The sequence below is a fragment of the Bubalus kerabau genome, chromosome 23 (assembly GCF_029407905.1).
Source record: "Bubalus kerabau isolate K-KA32 ecotype Philippines breed swamp buffalo chromosome 23, PCC_UOA_SB_1v2, whole genome shotgun sequence".
Lineage (NCBI taxonomy): Eukaryota > Metazoa > Chordata > Mammalia > Artiodactyla > Bovidae > Bubalus > Bubalus kerabau.
Genome location: NC_073646.1, coordinates 8,941,259 through 8,955,393, shown reverse-complemented (window position 1 = coordinate 8,955,393; position 14,135 = coordinate 8,941,259). Strand labels below are relative to the sequence as shown.

At 46.5% G+C, this 14,135-nt stretch overlaps 1 long non-coding RNA gene and 1 other non-coding gene across 2 annotated transcripts; one reads left to right on the top strand and one right to left on the bottom strand.

The window, feature by feature from the left end:
* Positions 1-3,245: 3,245 nt before the first annotated feature.
* Positions 3,246-4,052, bottom strand: LOC129638067 (uncharacterized). Its single transcript, XR_008707682.1, has 3 exons — positions 3,947-4,052; positions 3,799-3,852; positions 3,246-3,631 (listed from the first exon to the last, which is right to left on the bottom strand). It is a non-coding gene; the product is annotated as an uncharacterized LOC129638067 (long non-coding RNA).
* An 8,729-nt stretch (positions 4,053-12,781) lies between these two features.
* Positions 12,782-12,854, top strand: TRNAR-CCU (transfer RNA arginine (anticodon CCU)). The gene has a single exon. It is a non-coding gene; the product is annotated as a tRNA-Arg (tRNA).
* The last annotated feature ends 1,281 nt before the right edge of the window (positions 12,855-14,135 follow it).

The following is a 14,135-nucleotide window of genomic DNA, read 5'->3' as shown; positions in this document are numbered from 1 at the left end:
AGCCTGTGCAGCGACAAAGACCTGATGCAGCCAAAAATAATAAAATAAATTGTTAAAGCCACCCCACCTAGAATAGGGACCCCTCACTCCATCTGCCTTGATTCCACCCCATTTCCTACCTAGAACTCGTCATCATATCTAAGCATCTCTGTGGTTGGTTTGCATGATGGCATAATTGCTGTTTTGTATTTTGTTTTGTGCGTCCATCTCCTCCCACTGGATTCTAAACTCTACCAGGGGAGTTAGAATATCAGGCCTGGTGCCTAGAACAGCAACGGGCACAACAGAAATCCTCAGTAAATACTCATGACCTGAACGAGTGAATGAGTTGAATGAACAGCCCCATTCTTCCAGGCAACTCGCTTCTCCCCCTGGGTGGTTGTAGCTGCTTCCTACAGACCAGGATTCTACATCAGTTTTGCCTCCAGCCTCACTGGTCCATTGCAGATTCATCTTCCTCTCTGGTCTCTAACGCCACTTTTCCAGCATGCAAATCTGGCCGGTGGCTTCCTTCTTAATACCCCTCAGTGGCCACCCACTGCCTTTGGGGTTAGAACCAGCACTTTAGCACAGTAGGGTTTGGGTCTTGTTTACAATTTAGCATCTGTGAACCCGGCTGAACTTCTAACCTTGCTGTGCCTCTGTTTCTTCTTCTGTAAAATGGGGTAATAATGAAACCTATGTGGTGAGGCTATTGAGAAGATAAATGAGGTAATCATGCACAAGGCTTAGAACAGAGTCTGGCACGGTAACCACAGGCAGTGTCAGCTCCAAGGATGATTATTATTATATATGACCATCATCATTATCGTTGTCATTATCGGGGCCACACAGAACAAAGCCCAGTCTAAATTCAAAGCTGCCTATGTAATCCCAGGGCCAAGGCTGAGGTCATGGTCTTTGATTTCAGTGATGTGGGTCAGTGGTTCTCCACCAGGGGTAATGTCACCCCCTCACTCCCCACCAGTGAACAATTAGCCATATCTGAAGATATTTTTGGTTATCACAGCTGTGGGGAGTGGAAAGTGGCTCCTGGCATCCAGCAGGTAAAAGCTATACCACCTGCAGTACAGAGGACACCTTCCAACAGAGAATGAGTGTTGAGTGCCAGTCGCTCAGTTGTGCCCGACTCTTTGCCACCCCAAGGACTGTAGCCCGCCAGGCTCCTCTGTCCATGGGATTCTCCAGGCAAGAATACTGGAGTGGGTTGCCATTCCCTTCTCCAGGGGATCTTCCCAACCCGGAGATCGAAGCTGGGTCTCCTGCATTGTAGGCAGATTCTTTACCCTCTGAGCCACCAGGGAAGACAACAGAGGAGGAGGATGTAGCCCCAAATGTCATATATTAAAACTGTGATGAAAAAACAAGAAAGTGCTGGTGAGCCTTCAGCGTGGAGAACGTGGGTCTGAAGATGCATTTTTTTTAATACTGACGTGTACATTTTTAAGACCGTATGTGATAAAATTAAGACCAACTTGTTATTGAAAAGAGAGAAGTCAGTACACAGTCATCGATTCCTATTGATTCAGTCTAAAACACATTTGGATGAATGGATAAGAAGGTGCTGTACATATATACAATGGACTATTTCTCAGCCATAAAGAAAGAATGAAATAATGCCATTTGCAGCAACCTGCTGAGTAAAGTCAGAGAAATACAAATATCATATGAGATCGCTTACAAGTGGAATCCTAAAAAATGGTACAAATGAACTTATTTACAAAACAGAAATAGTTGCAGACATAGAAAACAAACTTATGATTACCAAGAAGGAACGTGGGCAGGGGAGGGATAAATTGGGAGATTGAGATTGACATACACCACTATATACAAAACAGATAATTAATAAGGACCCATTATATAGCACAGGGAACTCTGTTCAATACTCTGCCATGGCCTATGTGGGAAAAGAATCTAAAAAAGAGTGTATTTGTATAAAAAAGAGTGTATGTATATATATAACTGGTTCACTTTTTTGTGTACCTGAAACTAATACAACACTGTAAATCAATTAAACTCCAATAAAAATTAATAAAAATTTTTTTTATTATTTGACCACACCATGTGGCATGTGGGATCTTAGTTCCCTGACCAGGGATTGAACCCACACCCTCTGCATTTGAAGCATGGCATCTTAATCACTGGACCACCAGGGAAATCTCTAATTTAAAAAAATAATAATAAAATAAAAAAACAAATAAAAAAATTTTTTAAACTACCTGCATTTTGAACCTAAACCTTCCTGTCTGTCTCCACTACCTCCAACTTAACCCCAGCCACCCTCACCCCTCACCTGAGCCAGAGGACATGACTGGCTGATTCCTCCAATCCATGCAACACTCAACAGCCAGAGGGGCCATTAAAAAAACATATCCAGGGCTTTCCTGGCAGTCCAGTGGATAAGAACCCACCTGCCAATGCAGGGGATGCAGGTCGGATTCCTGATCCAGGCAGATTCCACACGCCTTGAAGCAACTAAGCCCGTGTGCCACACTGAGTCCACCTGAGCCAACTACTGAAGCCCAAGCGCCCCAGAGCCTGTGCTCTGCAACAAGCGAAGTCACCGCAATGAGAAGCCTGCAACTACAGAAAGCCTGTGCACCGCAACAAGAGAAAGCCCATGCTTAGCAACAAAAACATATATCCAGGGACTTCGACTCCAAGCTCCCAGTGCAGGGAGCCAGGGTTCAATCCCTGATCAGGGAACTAGATTCCACATGTCGCAACTAAGAGTTCACGTGTCACAACTGAAGATCCCGCGTGCCGCAACTAAGATTTGGCACAGCCAAAGAAATAAACAAATACACATATTTTTTAAAAAGTATATATCCAGTCATGGCACTCCCCCTGCTGAAAACCCTTCAGCAGTTCCTGCCCTACTTAGGATAAGATCTGAAAGTCAACAAGGGACCCACCGATGGCTGTTCCAGCCTTCTTCTCCTGCTTCATCCGCGTCTTCCTCACTCACTGCTTTTCACCCATCCCTACAACAAGCCCACCTTCCCAGCCCCAGAGCTTTTGCTCACACTGTCTCCTTTCTCCCCCACCCACTCTCTCATGACTACTTCTCACCCTCCAGGTTTCACTCTAAATCTCCCCTCATGAAACAGAGCTTTCCTAACCACCTTTGCAAAAGCTGTTTCCCACCCGCTAGACTCTAACTAACAGTGCGTATTATGTCCCAGAGAGCACTTGTTACAATTTTTTGGTTTTCTGTGTTTATTTGCTTTTTTTTTTTTTTTTCCTGTCTGTCTCCCATGTTAGACTTGGTGCAGAGCTTCATCTCACCACCATATCCCACACCTTGTACATCAGTGGTCACTTCACGTTGGGACTCACGAGCCTTCCCATGCCCCGCCAGGTGGGTGGTCTCCTCCCTACCCTGCAGATGAGAAGACAGAGGGCCAGAGAGGGTAAGGGCTCTTTGGTGCCCTTGGCAGAGCCAGGATTCAAACTCAGTTCGCTTTAACTTGAAAGCCCAGAACTTTTCTCTGGGTCCTTTCTCAACCAGTCACCCAAACCTTGGTGGGAATGAAAATGTTTTCAAGGGACTGCAGACAGGATCCTCTGGGGCTTGCCTCCGATTCCTGGCAAAGAAGACCACCGATCTGAATTCCTGCTGACTGCCAGCCTGAAAGAGTTAATAATACTGCAGTGTGTCCAGCCTCAGCTCTGGCCATAGGAAAGAGAGAGGCGCAGCAAGGAATTCAAGGGCTTTTCATGTCCTTCTGTCTGCTCATTATTGCTACGGTACACCTGGCCAGTGCATTGTGTCTTTAGTCAGACACTGACACTTACCTAAGCTGGACCCAGCCAAGACAGTCATCATGATGGAAATCACATAGCAAGTGACTGCAGAAGAGAAAGATGCAGAAGCGGAATGAAGCCACACACTCTGGAATGAGCGAATGATTGTTCTTAGGCAAAAGAAGAAAAAAAATAGTACCTCCTTCTTTGGGTCTCAAGGAACTGTCTTCTGGTCTTTGACAAGGATGAATGGGTGTAGCAGAACGCGTGTGGTTTTGTGCTCAGAACTGAGCTCTGTATTAATCATGTCTTTTTTATTCTATATGCTTGATGCTTGGACACCTTGGAGCCTGGATGATCCAGGAAGGACTGCCCCTCCCAGGGTTAACTGACACCTAAAGGAAGCAAACAGCTCCCTGGAAAACACACGTTTCAGATGCAAAGCAGCCAATCCAGAGCCTACACCCCAACCACCTTCTGAATCAGGGCCTGACCTGCCCTCTGGGCCACTCTCCCCTTGCCTGAATTGCCCCAGGGCCAGGCACTGTTCAGCTAGCGGCTGCAGAACCCACTGAAATTATTCCAGCTAGCCAGCATTGAGCCTGCTTGTGTTAATCGCTCGGTCACATCTGACTCTTTGCGAGCCCATGAACTGTGTCCCGCCAGGCTCCTCTGTCCATGGGATTCTCCAGGCAAGAATACTGGATCCCTTCTCCAGGGGATCTTCCCAATCCAGGGATCAAACCTGGGTCTCCTGAATAGCAGGCAGATTCCTTACCATCTGAGCCACCCAGGAAGCCCGCTTATCTGGCCTCAAACCCACAGCAAAAGCTCACGCCCACATGTACCCTCTGCTCCCTCTGCCCCCTGACTGACCCAGCTGCCCCCCTGTGTGGCCCTGCAGTTCAGGCCCTGTCTCCCATTTCTAGGGGACATAAACTTGTTCCTTTGTGAAAGTCATGCCTTGTCTGTGTATCTTACCTTCCCCAATTGAAATAAATCCCAGTTACTCTTTTTTTTTTCCTCTTTGGTCATGCCAAGTGGCATGCAGAATTTCAGTTTTCTGATCAAAAACCCAGGCCACCTGCAGTAGAAGCATGGAGAGCTAACCACTGGATGGCCAGGGGGAAGTCCCTCCCAGGTGGCCTTGAAACCGGTTCTGATCCAGTTAAGTGATTGCACAAGCATCCCCTTCTCTGGCTGCCTCAATCTCCCCATCTACAAATTAGAGATAACAGCTCCTTCCTGTTGCTGATGAGCTGAAGGTTAACATGGAAATGAAGTGTTACTCACCAGCTCTGGCACATGGGGGATTGGGTGGGTGATTCTGCAGAGCCCCACAGAGGACATGAGGAGGAATGGAAGAAAAAAAAAAGAAGGTGGTGAGATAAAAATAAAGAGCTTCTTATTTGTTTATTCATTAATCTATGGCTGCGCTGGGCCTTTGTAGTGCGCTTTGTGGCAAGCGGGGGCTACTCTTCACTGCGGGGCTCGAGCTTCTCAAGGCACTGGCTTCTCTCGTTGCGGAGCACGGGCTCCAGGCGCTCGGGCTTCAGGAGTTGCAGCATGTGGGCTCAGCAGTTGTGACTCATGGGTTTAGTTGCCCCACGGCATGTGGGATTCTCCCCAGACCAGGGATGGAGCCCGTATCCCCTGCATTGGCAGACAGATTCTTAGCTCCTGGACCACCAGGGAAGTCCTTAAAGAGCTTCTTAGACAGGGGGCACTGACTGGCCGGAAAGAGGCATCTGAGATGCGATGTGACCACAGGAAGTGATCCTCATGCCAAGGCAGTCCTGAACTGGTGACAGAGGGGAGCCCATCCTGATATCTGCAGCTGACACCTCCTAGCATTCTGGGAGAAGGAGCCCCAGGCCCACAGTTAGAGCATGAAAAGGAGGGGCCCTGAGCTCCACTCTTGGCTCAGGGGCAAATGCCCTGTAGATCACTTGGTTTTTGATGCTCAGTCATTAGGTCGTGTCCAAATCTTTGCAGTCTCATGGACGGCAGCACACCAGGCTTTCCTATCCTTCAATATCTTATGGAGTTTGCTCAAATTCATGATTTTTGTGTCAGTGATGCTATCCAACCATCTTATCCTCTGTCGACCCCTTCTCCTCTTGCCCTCAATCTTTCCCAGCATTGGGGTCTTTTCCAATGAATCAGCTCTTTGCATCAAAAGTGGCCAAAGTATTTATTGGAGCTTTGGTTCCAGCATCAGTCCTCCCAATGAATATTCAAGACTGATTTCCTTTAGAATTGACTGGTTTGATCTCCTTACTGTCCAAGGGACTCTCAAGAGTCTTCTCGAACACCACAGTTCAAAAGCATCAATTCTTTGGTGCTCAGCCTTCTTTATGGTCCAACTCTCACATCTGTACATGACTACTGGAAAATCACAGCTTTGACTATATGGACCTTTGTCAGCAAAGTGATGTCTCTGCTTTTTAGTTCACTGTCTAGGTTTGTCATAGTTTTTCAAGTCCTAACATTCCCAGACATCGCCTTTCTGGGTCTCGGTTTTCTTATCCCTGGAGTGAATCATAAAATATGCAACTGCCTGTATAGCAGACATGCTCCAGGGCTCAAGGGGGAAATGTGCAAAACCAATGTCTTTGTCATCCTCAAAGTGCCTTACAAATGGGGCCAAACGTCAGGGCCTTGTTATCAGGCACTCTGCTTTCCCCAGACTTTTCCTCAGGTTTGGAAATTTCCAGACACTTGACTCAACACTTCAAACGCAACTGTCTTTTCTGGGTACTGTCTCAAACGTGTAAATGCCCCAGAAACCATCTGCCCACTCTCGGTACTTTTACTTTCAGGCCACCTCTCAAGTCCACTTTTATGAATTAGGTCTTTCTGACACCTGGAATATTCATCAACCAGCCACCTAAAAATGGCATAAAGGAGTTAGCCACAGCTTAACTATGCGGCACTCAGCAGATGCCCAGGAAATATTGGATTAGCTGGACTGGTTCTCAAATACCCATCAAAATCCATTAGATTCCTTGACTGGCAAAATCAACAGGGGGGATTTATTTAAAAAAAAAAAAAATCATTGCATCTTGGGGCTTCCTGGTGGTCCAGTGTTATGACTGCACCCCCAGTGCAAGGGGCCCAGGTTCAATCCCTGGTCATGGAACTAGACCCCACAGGCTGGAGCTAAGACTGAGTGAAGCCAAAATAAATAAATACACTTTTTTAAAAACTCATTGCCTCTTGTAAAAACCTATAACGAAAAAGAATCTGAAAAAAAGATATATATGTGTATAACTGAATCACTTTGCTATACACCTGAAACTAACACAGCATTATAATCAACTATACTTCCACTTTCTTTAACAAAAAAAATCACTACAACAGCAACTGCTGCTGCTGCTGCTGCTGCTGCTAAGTCGCTTCAGTCGTGTCCGACTCTGTGCGACCCCATAGATGGCAGCTCACCAGGCTCCCCCATCCCTGGGATTCTCCAGGCAAGAACACTGGAGTGGGTTGCCATTGCCTTCTCCAATGCATCAAAGTAAAAAGTGAAAGTGAAGTCGCTCAGTCGTGTCCGACTCTTAGCGACCCCATGGACTGCAGCCTACCAGTACCAGGCTCTTCCATCCATGGGATTTTCCAGGCAAGAGTACTGGAGTGGGGTGCCATTGCCTTCTCTGCAACAGCAACTAAACTTCAATTTAAAAAAAAAATGGAAAACCAAAACAAGAACTCATGCACTTGAAACTTAGAAGAACAACAAATGTCTCCCTGTGTCTACAAACTAGAATGGTGACTTTTAGTTTTGGCCACGCCTCATGGGATCTTAATTCAAACCCATGACTTGGCCCTAACCACTGGACCACCAGGGAATTCCCAGAGTGGTGACATTTATAGCAGAATAGAAACACAATTTATAAAATACATGCATGCATGTTAACATACATCCATACATATGTGCTTGTGTGTGTGCTCTGTCATGTCCGACTCTTTTGACTCCATGGACTATAGCACACCAGGCTCCTCTGTCCATGGGATTATGCTTATATACACAAACATACATACCCAGGGGATGGATAAGAGCATCCTGGGAAAAAATCCTTGCACTCTTAAGAGTCACTGCTGATATCATTAGTTATATTCGGTTCAGTTCAGTTCACTCACTCAGTCGTGCCTGACTCTTTGTGACCCCATGGACTGCAGCACACCAGGCCTCCCTGTCCATCACCAACTCCTGGAGCTTGCTCAAACTCACATTCATCAAGTCGGTGATGCCATCCAACCATCTCATCCTCTGTCGTCCCCTTCTCCTCCTGCCTTTAATCTATCCCAGCATCAGGGTCTTTTCCAATGAGTCAGGTTCTTCGCATCAGGTGGCCAAAGTATTGGAGTTTCAGCTTCAACATCAGTTCTTCCAATGAATATTCAGGACTGATCTCCTTTAGGATGGACTGGTTGGATCTCCTTGCAGTCCAAAGGACTCTCAAGAGTCTTCTCCAAAACCACAGTTCAAAAGCATCAATTCTTTGGCACTCAGCTTTCTTTATAGTCCAACTCTCACATCCATACATGCTGCTGCTGCTGCTAAGTTGCTTCAATCGAGTCCAACTCTGTGCGACCCCATAGATGGCAGCCCACCAGGCTCCCCCGTCCCTGGGATTCTCCAGGCAAGAACACTGGCGTGGGTTGCCATTTCCTCCTCCAATGCATGAAAGTGAAAAGTGAAAGTGAAGTCACTCAGTCGTGTCCGACTCTAGCGACCCCATGGACTGCAGCCTACCAGGCTCCTCCGTCCATGGGATTTTCTAGGCAAAAGTACTGGAGTGGGGTGCCATTGCCTTCTCTGTCATCCATACATAACTACTGGAAAAACCATAGCTTTGACTAGACAGGCCTTTTTTGGCAAAGTAATGTCTCTGCTTTTTAATATGCTGTCTAGGTTGGTCATAACTTTTCTTCCAAGGAGCAAGTGTCTTTTAATTTCATGGCTGCAGTCTTTTAATTCCACCATCTGCAGTGATTCTGGAGACCACTCCCAAAAAAAGTCTCTGACTGTTTCCACTGTTTCCCCATCTATTTGCCATGAAGTGATGGGACTAGATGCCATGATCTTAGTTTTTGAATGTTGAATTTTAAGCCAACTTTTTCTCTCTTCTCTTACACTTTCATCAAGAGGCTCTTTAGTTCTTCTTCACTTTCTGTGAAGTTATATTAAGATGAGGTCATTCTGGAGGAGGGTGGGCCCTTAATCCAATATGACTGGGGTCCTCATAAGAAGAGGAGAAGGGATACAGAGACACACAGGGACAGGGTGGCAAGGTGATAACAGAGGCAGAGACTGGAGTGAAGCAGCTACCAGACAAGGAACGCCGAGGATCCCTGGTGGGGAAGAGTAACGAGGGGTTCTCCTAGCAGAATGCCCAAGGCCTGCTGACACCTTCCCTTTGGACTTCTAGCTTCCAGAACTGAGACTATAAATTTCTGTCGCTTTAAGCTACTGGCTTTGTGGTGCTTTGTTACGGACGCTGTAGGAAACAGATGCAACATCCCACAGTCCAAAAGATCAGGAGAAATTTCAGGCGGAAGTTACGCAGAATCTGAATAGCATACACCCCGTTCACACACCCTTTCCCACCTCCCGGCCTTTGCATATGCTGTTCCCTCCACCTGGAAAGCCTATTTCTCCAAATCCACGGCAACAAAATCCTACTAAAGTTTTCAAGGCATAGCCCAGATGTCTGACCTCTGACACCCGCGCTCCCCAACGCCACCAGCGCTCTTGCGTCTTCCACGCGGGATACTTGTCTGTTCATGGGGTGTGCCTTCCCCACGGGTCCGTGAGCCCACAGAAGCCAGGGAGCTCTCTTACTCCTATCAGCGTCCCCACTATCCACAAAGAGACCTAGCACAGAAATACCCATCGGAACCAGAATTCAACTGCATCCGTGATTAAATAGCTTCATCTCAGCTGTACCTCTAATATTTTCCCCACCTGTAAAGAAGGATGTGGAGCAAATATGACAAAATGTTAACATCTGTCAGCTCCAGAGGGTGAGCACACAGTGTCAGGTTATTTCCTGTACTTTTCGGAAGATTTGAAATAGTTCGTTACGAAAAGGTTTCCAACCTGAAAAACCAGAGGTAACGGGCTGTACTGGGACAGGACCAGTCCATTGGAACATGGTTTACACTGGGAAAGGCATTTCTAGTTCAAAACACGTCATTTGAACACATTTTTTAGAACTCAGCCCACTCATGTGTTCGGGGCAGAGTAAAACGTCTTAAGGACCCACCTCGAGCTCCGTTAATTATGCTAGTCTTGTTTTCATCATTACCAAAGTCTTAGGGGATTATGTGATTATTTCTTCTTTTCAGAAGAGGGAACTGAAATTCTGGGATTTGCCCAAGGTTGTACAGCTAATACACTTTGGATCTAGGATTGAAACCAAGTTTATGTTGTTCCAAACCTATGTAATAGTAGCAGTAATTTTGTCGCTGTTTAGTTTCAAAGTTATGTCTAACTCCTTTGCAACCTCATGAACTCTAACCCGCCAGGCTCCTCTGTCCATGGGATTTTCCAGGAAAGAATACTGGAATGGGTTGGCATTTCTTTCTCCAGGGGATCTTCCCGACCCAGGGATCAAACCTGCTTCTCCTGCATTGGCAGGTGAATTCTTTTCTTTACCACTGAGCCACCAGGGAAGCAGTAATTTACACAACCTTAACTCTGTACTGGGACATATTAGCTCATTTCAGCCTCAGAACAACCCTGTGAGAACCCCTGTACACTCTCAGTGGGACTGTAAAAACTGGTGCAGCCACTATGGAAACCAGTATGGAGATTCTCTCAGAAAACTAAAAATAGAACTACCATATCACTCAACAATTCCAGTCTTGGGAATATTAAAAAAAAAAAAAAAACTCAAACAATAACTCAAATAGATACATTTGCATCTCAATGTTCACAGCAGCACTATTTACAATAGCCAAGATATGGAAGCAACCTAAGTGTCTATCTCAGATAAATGGATAAAGAAAATGTGGTGTAAACATACAATGGAAATATTCAGTTCAGTGCAGTTCAGTCGCTCAGTCGTGCCCGACTCTTTGCGACCCCATGAATCGCAGCACACCAGGCCTCCCTGTCCATCACCAACTCCCGGAGTTCACTCAGACTCACATCCATCGAGTCAGTGATGCCATCCAGCCATCTCATCCTCTGCCGTCCCCTTCTCCTCCTGCCCCCAATCCCTCCCAGCATCAGAGTCTTTTCCAATGAGTCAACTCTTCCCATGAGGTGGCCAAAGTACTGGAGTTTCAGCTTTAGCATCATTCCTTCCAAAGAAATCCCAGGGCTGATCTCCTTCAGAATGGACTGGTTGGATCTCCTTGCAGTCCAAGGGACTCTCAAGAGTCTTCTCCAACACCACAGTATATTACTCAGCCATAAAAAGAACAAAATAATGCCATCTGCAGCATCATGGATGGACTTGGAGGGTATTATGCTAAGTGAAAAAAGCCAGATAGATATAGCCACAAATACCATATGATATCACTTGTATGCATACAGCCAACTCGTTGGAAAAGACCCTGATGCCTGGAAAGATTGAAAGCAGAAGGTGAAGGGGGCGACAGAAGATGAGACAGTTGGATGGCCTCACAGATTCAATGGATACAAACTTGGGCAAACTCTGGGAGATAGTGAAGGACAGGGAAGCCTGGCGTGCTGCAGTCCATGGGGTTGCAAAGAGTCAGACACGACTTGAAGACTGAACAACAACAACAACATCACTTATATGTGGAATCTAAAAAAATACAACTTGTGAATATAACCAAAAAAAGAAGAAGAAGCAGATTCATAGATACAGAGAACAAACCAGTGGTTATCATTGTGGAGGAAAACCAGTTGGGGGTGGGACAATGGAAGGTACAAATTATTGGGTATGAATTAGGCTACAAGAATATATTGTACAACACAGGGAACACAGCCAATAGTTTGCAATAACTGTTAACAGAGTGCAGCCTTTAAAAATCATATAAAAATTTTAAAACAAAAAAGAACAACCTTGTGAGACAAAGCCTGTTCATATTGTCATCCCATTTTTATGGATGAGAAATATGAGGACAGAAGGGTTGAGGCAGTTCCTGATGGCATTTCCAATCCTGGAGCCAGGATTGAACTTGAGCTGTCTCGTGCCAGGCGCCTGCATGCCTAGCCCCATGGCTGTACTCCTTCTCCCTGGGGTCTCTCCCACCATGGAAGAACAGGTTGCTTCCTTCAAGAAAGACCCCCAACACCAGAGATGACAGCCCCACACTCCTGGAGAGCTCCAGAGGTCATGGTTCTGCCTCCAAACCCAAGAGGAACAGGCCGAGAGCAGGTCTGGATAGGGGGCAGGGGAGTAGATGGGCAGTGATTATGCAGGGTGGATGTTTATAGAGCAAAACCATCTGATAAAGAACTATCAGACTTCCTCTCCCAGTTATAGATCCCCCTGTGAACACATTTCCAAAAAATAAAGAAAAAAAAGGGCGGGAGAGACTCTCCAAGGATCTTTCTCACCTTCCTGCTTACCTTCCTACAAGCCTTCTTTTCACAAACCTCATAGTGAGCACGGGGCTGGGTTTCACGTCCCACCATGTCCAAAGGCTGAAAACGGTGTTAAAGTGATAGGAGCCTGGGACTTCCCTAGTGGTACAGTGGATGAGAGTGCGCCTGCCAATCCCTGGTCCGGGAGGTTCCCACACGCCACAGAGCAACTGAGTCGTGCATCACAACTACAGAAGTCCGCATGCCTAGAGCCCACGCTCGGGACCAAGAGAAGCCATCGCTATGAGAAGCCCTCACGCCACAAGCAGAGAGCAGCCCCGCTTGCCGCAATTAGAGAAAAGCAGCAACGAAGACCCAGCACAGCCAAAAGTAAATAAATAAATTTTAAAATATAAATAAAGAAAACAGCGGTAGTGGGGGGTGGGGGGGCGGTGGCAGAGATGGAGAACCACTACACCCCCTGCAGAATGGCTGGAATAAACAATAAAAAAAAAACGACGGACTTCCCTGGTGGTCCAGTGGCTAAGACTCTGCACTCCTGATGCAGGGGGCCCAGGTTCGATCCCAGGTCAGGGAACTAAGAGCTTGCATGCTGCAACCAAGACCTGGTGCAAGCAAATCGTTTTTTTAAAATACAATACTCTTTAAAAAGAAAGAGAAAGATTATCGATGCCAAGGGCTTGCAAAAAGGCGGAGTGACTGGACACTCCCCATTCTGATTGGGGCTGCGGTTGCACAAGGATGAGTGCGGGCTGGTTCTTTATGACCAGTGCAACCTGGGAAGCCCCTACACAGGTGCACACATATATAAACACTCAGCAGGCTACATACTAAGGGGTACACATTTCGTACACACTGCATGGATGTTACACCTCAATTATTTTTACATTTTTTATGCAAAGTTTTAAAAAAGGAAGATGAGTAATATGCCTCAGGCAAAGTTCATAAAAGGCTAGAGGATGAGAACATCCCCAGGACATTCTCAGAGCTATTATAGACACACTTGCATGGTGCCGAAATGAGGTAACCAAGAATGAAGGGGGCAGACACGAGGGTGGACAGCAAACGGGGGCCATGCCCGAAGAAGCCCCAGTTGTCACGATTTGGGATTTCTCTAGGGCTTTTCACAAACTGCAAGCTCCTCATCTCTGAGAGCTGCCAATCAGAAAGGGCCTGTCGGGTCTCCGTCCATCCAAGCCACAAGGAAATAATGGCAGGATTTGGGGTCAGTGGCATGAATAGAAGAATGCTGGAGCTGAGGACAGTTGGATGAATGTGGAGGCGGAACCGGGAAGACGGGCAATTCTCTCTGTAGGTTTATCCAATGAGGGTGTCCATCGTGATGCCAAGGGAGGGGAGAACGGGAGAGAGGATGACTCCCACGGACCAGGCCGGAGGCAGAGGAGCTCCAGGAAGAGCTAATGAACGTCCCTTCCTTCCCATTAAACCAGGGACTTTTACATAGCACGTAAAAACCCCACCAGCACCTCCTGGATGGTAACTCTGCTCTGCCTGGTTCATCTCTTCCAAACTGAAGCAGCAGAGCACCCTTTTTAATTAACAAGCCGTGTCCCTCTTCCGTCATATGTGTATTTAACTGCTCTACGCACCCTCCAGATGCCTTCAGGAAAGGATGAAAATTTTAAGAAGGTGGGAAGTGGGGCGGGGGGAGAAGCAGATAAAGGATGTCAAATGAACAGGTGCAGGCTTGTTAGTCACAGGGAATGCATAAATCTTTGAAATTAATTTCACTGATGGTTCATTTTTCATTAACGTTTTCCTGACCATAAAAAAAAAAAAAGAAGAACTTTATTCTTCCTGCACCCCAGGGAATGAAGGCATATTCTTGGAGAGAGGA